Raw genomic sequence first — 5,568 nt, 5'->3', positions numbered from 1 at the left:
CGACCGCTTAACCGACTGAGCCACCCAGGCGCCCCCAAAGAGGAAGTTCAGAGTCACATCAACGCACTCTGAACGGGTGCAGGATTTTAATGTGGCCGTAAAGCGAATTTATCCAATTTCCTTCTTGAAACCTTAAGAACCAACATTTCAAATGTTCATAAAGGATATGAGTAATTATGCTCTTTAGTCAGCGAGGGAAGAAGAAGTGGAGAGGGAGAGGTAGCAAGCCTCCCCAGTAGGTCAACAACCAGTAACTCTGCTGTCCCGGCCACTTTACTGTGCCCCTTAGCCGCTTTTAGCTTCACTGAAGTTTTTTTACAAAGGGAATTCCACAAAGTCCTATGATCAGTACCGTGCTCTCTGCTACTACAAGCAGATGGAAGACGGGAGGGTGGAGTCAGTTTTAAATACGAAAGTCATTCAGTCAGGCTCACGGTTTTCGTTCGCCATAAATGTAGACATCAAGCATGGAAACAGAGCTGTTTCCTTTTCATCCTGATGCAGACTGCAGGTGCACGTATCAAAAGAGAATGAAATCCTAAAAGCCCCGTGAGAGCCGAAAGCCACTCTGGATTGGCTGCTTAACAAAATTCAGATCTGAAATAGGGGACGGGAGAGCTATAAAGCGGACAGGATTCATTGTTAGATATGAAGTTTAAAAGGAACCTGTTCTCGAAACTCAAAGTTTGCGAGCCGTGCAGTTTTAGACATTTGAGAGGTAGCGCGTGAGAAGTCACAGACGTTTTCTTCCAGGAAGGCACGTCAGGAAATGTGCAATAAAACTGAGACGTGCACAAGCGCTTGCCCGTAGGCAATCCACACCGTGGCCACTTACTCTACACCAGGGGTTCAAACCACCTGCGCTTTAAAACAGCCCTGGGAGTTCGGCTCACCAGACAGAGGGGAGTGTCTTTCAGAAGAGGGATCTCTCTCATTCTTTCACTCACATGCCTGTTGCTTCACTCTCCCACTCCTGTGTACCCACTTGCTGTCCTCCTGTACCCCCGGCGTGGCCATCGATGAGGGACTCAGCCCTTCTGCGAGTTCCCCCACCAAAGCATCTACCCACACAGAAGTTTTAGTAAGTAAGGCACCCTTTGCAAAGCACTTTGAAAAAGAGACGGAGACGGTCTGTCTTGCCATCCTACGGCAAGCAACTTAAATTAAAAAACCAAAAAATGAAGATGTTCAGGTTCTCCAAAGTCCTGTCTCAACGTCAGTCTCCACCCAGAATGGTCTTCTCCCCGCCTCTGTTTTCTTTTCTTTTTTTTTTTTTAATGTTTATTTATTTATTTTGAGATCGGGAGAGAGGACAAAAGCACAAGCTGGGGAGGGGCAGAGAGAGAGAGAGATAAGATCCCAAGCAGCCTCTGACGCGGGGGCTCGATCGCACGAATCATGAGATCATGACCTGAGCTGAAATCAAGAGTTGGCAGCTTGACTGACTGAGCCACCCAGATGCCCCCTCATTCCTCTTCTCCATGAAGATCTTCTCCTGATTCCCTCAGTCGAAGATTGCCCTGGGAAGTTCAAATTCTTCTGCCTCTGTTTGCCAGATCCATTTAGCTGCCTCTGTTCCTGTCCCTAAACTGGGAAGCTCTTGGCAAGGACTCAGCAAAATAAAGGATTCTCCAGTTAATAGAACCTAGACTCCTTAGAAAGCACTTTCTATAATTAGTACATTCAGCGAAGATATACTGAGAGTCTGCCATTTAAAAAAAGAGGGGCGCCTGGGTGGGTCAGTTGGTTAAGTGACCAACTTTTGACCTCAGCTCAGGTCATGATTGCATGGTTTAGGAGTTCAAGACCCGCATCCCACTCTGTGCTGACAGCATGGGATGGAGCCTGCTTGGGATTCTGTCTCTTCCTCTCTCTGCCCCCTCCCCACTTGCATTCTCTCTTTCCCTCTCTCTCAAAATAAATAAATGTACTTATAAAAAGAAAATCCTTACTGATTAAAAGAAAAAAATTATATAAACACACATACACATATAAGTACGTATGTATGTGGGCAGGGCAGGAGTGTTTCTTTACTTTTCTGTATTTAAAATGTATTTTCCAGGGTCCCTGGGTGGCTCAGTTGGCTGAGCAGCCGACTTCAGCTCAGGTCACAATCTCCCGGTCTGTGGGTTCGAGCCCCACGTCGGGCTCTGCGCTGACAGCTCAGAGCCTGGAGCCTGTTTCGGATTCTGTGTCTCCCTTTCTCTCTCGCCCTCTCACACTTGTGTTCTGTCTCTCAAAAATAAATAAATGTAAAACCAAAAAAAAAAAAATTAAAAAAAAACATTTTTTCCTTAATAAACAACATTATTTTCATAAGAAAAATTTTGGAATCTTGGTTTGTGAGAGAAATTGTCTCCAAAACCTACTTCTTCCATAAAACCTTCCGTGATTAATTTTATCTATTTCCCTTCATGGTTTTCTGCTGACTGCACGCCTGTCTCCACACTGTCACACGGATTTTCATTTGTTTGTGCATATTCCCTGTGTGTGTTTCAGGACTCTCCTTCCTATTAGATTGAAAGTTCTTCAAGAGGAAGAATCTGTCTTCACTTTCCTCTGTATTTCACGGCTTATCTATAAAAGTACTATCTATTTGTTGAGTAAACACTCTGATCAGATTTTACTACACCAGCATTTCTCAAATAGTTCCTGGAGATGCCCCACAAATGAAGAGTTTCCTGAACAAATAACTTTCAGAACACTGTACGTTTTATGTCCCTGTTGAGGTTTCACAATGCAGATTAGTATATTAAAGGCTCTGAAAAGTCCCCCAGTAAACAAAGCTGCTCAACTCAATTTAACTCAGCACTGCCCAAACATACTTGATGTGAACACTTCTTTTTTTAACTAATCTCTATCGATATTGGGTCTTTTCTGGGATGCTTTATGAAAAATAATGATTAACTCCTAGAAGATGGGGTTAGAGATGATACCTTATTGATCTTTGTACTTGACATTGTAATGCTGTCTGACACACAGACACATAATAGTGTTGAACAAGAATAAATGTGTGAGTGAAGAAGTACACGAAGGTGAGCTTTTATGAACCAGTGTGATGTGTGGTGGAATAGCTGTGGGCTAAGGGCAGATTGATCAGGTTTAAAAAAATTAAAAATAGAACTACCCTACAACCCAGCAATTGCACTATTTGGTATTTATCCAAAGGATACAAAAATGCTGATTTGAAGGGGCACGTGTACTATTGACAATAGCAAATTATGGAAAGAGTCCAAATGTCCATCATCTGATAAATGGATAAAGAAGACATGGGGTATACACACACACACACACACACACACACACACACACACACACAGTGGAATACTACTCAGTGCTGAAAAAGAAATCTTGCCATTTGCAACAACATAGTTGGAATTAGAGTGTATTATAGTAAGTGAAATAAATCAGAGAAAGACAGATACCTGATTTCACTCATACGTGAAATTAACGAAACACAACAGATGAACATAGGGGAAGGGAAGGAAAAATTAGATAAAAACAGAGAAGGAGGCAAACCACAAGAGACCCTTAAAGACAGAGAACAAACTCAGGGTTGCTGGAGGGGGGCAGTGGGGGATGGGTTAAATGGGTGATGGGTATTAAGAAGGGCACTTTTCAGGATGAGCACTGGGTGCCATACATAAGAGATGAACCATCGGGTTCTACTTCTGAGGCCAAGATCACACTGTTTGTTAGCTAACTTGAATTTAAATAAATAAATAAATAAATAAATAAATAAATAAATAAATAAAATACATTCCGGAATTTTTTTAAACCTGAATTTACATTAAGCTGATCGATAGAAAAATGTGTGAAAATATCCCAATCCCAGGATGAAGACTAAATTATACACCTGGAAGATGTCCTAAAGATATTGTAGCTTATATGCCAGGGACTCTCTATGCACAGAATAACCAGACTGTAAGCAATATGCAAGATCACCCAGTCCAATTCTTCTCAGACTTTTTCATTGACATGCCCTTACTGGCCAAGGATAGTGAGCACAAACTTGAGGGAGGTCTGGGGGAGAAATATAACTGGCTAAATACAAGGAGGAAGTTCTGTGTTTTGTCTTAATTTTTTAAATGTTTATTTATTTTTTTTTGAGACAGAGAGAGAGAGAGAAAGAGAGAGAGCGCAAGTGAGCGGGGGAGGGGCAGAGAGGGAAGAGACACAGAATCTGTAGCAGTCTCCAGGCTCTGCACTGTCAGCACAGAGCCCCATGCGGGGCTCGAACTCACAAGTCGTGAGATCATGACCTGAACCAAAGTCAGATGCTTAAGCAACTGAGCCACCCGCTCAAATATTCTTCTATTCTACTATAGGAGATGTGAAACTCACTAGGTGTGTTAAGCGTAGATAATTAAGCAAATAGAGCTTGAGGCATAGTCAGAATTCATGATAGGTGAAGTAAACCTAAGTTAGTAAGTAGAGCCCATCAGTGTTGAACATAGACTAAGACCCAGGAGCCCCCCTATTTTATCTTTAAAAAAACCTCAGTTTTTCAATTGCTCTATAATATATATGAGTTTATTTTAATATAAAAGTAATGCTTTATATTTTTTAACTCAGGGGCACAATACTTCTGTTTGAGATGCAAGAACCTATGCCCTCTCATTTAACAATGAGAAAACTTACATTCAGAGAGAAAAAGTGACTTGTTCTAGACCTCACAGCAAATCTCTGGCAAAGCTAAAGGTGGAGTCTAGCTCTCCTAAAAGCAGTTATTTATTTTTCTATCTATCTCAAAAGCAATGCCCCAAAATATTAAGAGTGGTCCTTTTCAGCCAGTGGGTACTGGATGATTTAAACTTTCTTTTTATCCTTTTCTATGTTTTTCAAGCTTTCTGCAATGAACATATCACTTTTACAATTAGAATTAAGCAGAGGGGTTGCCTGGGTGGCTCAGTCAGTTAAGTGTTCAACTTATGATTTCGGCTCAGGTCATGATCTCATGGTTCCTGGGATCAAGCCCCATGTCAGGCTGACAGTGCAGAGTCTGCTTTGGATTCTCTCTCTCCCTCTCTCTCTGCACCTCCCCCCTCTCAAAGATAAATAAATAAACTTAAAAAAAGAATTAAGCAGAGTATTATTTCCAAGTAGATTTGTGGGGCTCCTGGGTGACTCAGTCGGTTAAGCGTCCGACTTCGCTCAGGTCATGATCTGGTGGTTTGTGAGTCCGAGCCCGTGTCGGGCTCTGTGCTGCCAGCTCAGAGCCTGGAGCCTGCTTCGGATTCTGTGTCTCCCTCTCTCTCTGCCCCTCCCCCGCTCACACTCTGTCCATCCCTCAAAAATAATAAATAAACGTTAAAAAAATTTAAAAAAATGAAAGTGTATTTGTAACTCCAAAAAATAAAATTCATGGAAAGGTAAACACGAAGCTTGGCTGTTTTAGGCACGTGATGCTGAATTACTTTCCAGGCCCTTCTTTCTCTGTTTGAGTTACCACAAATTAGATCCCAGGTGCATCTGCTGGTGGAGACTGGAGAGCTGAAAGCAGCGTGCTCTTTACAAAGGGCGTGCATGCCTGAGCTTCCCAGGCAAGCCTTAGAGACAGATCCCCTC

Source organism: Herpailurus yagouaroundi, unplaced genomic scaffold (genome assembly GCF_014898765.1).
Source record: "Herpailurus yagouaroundi ecotype Mexico unplaced genomic scaffold, PumYag 28, whole genome shotgun sequence".
Classification (NCBI taxonomy): domain Eukaryota; kingdom Metazoa; phylum Chordata; class Mammalia; order Carnivora; family Felidae; genus Herpailurus; species Herpailurus yagouaroundi.
The sequence above is the reverse complement of the archived record's forward strand: the minus strand, read 5'-3'. Positions refer to the sequence as shown.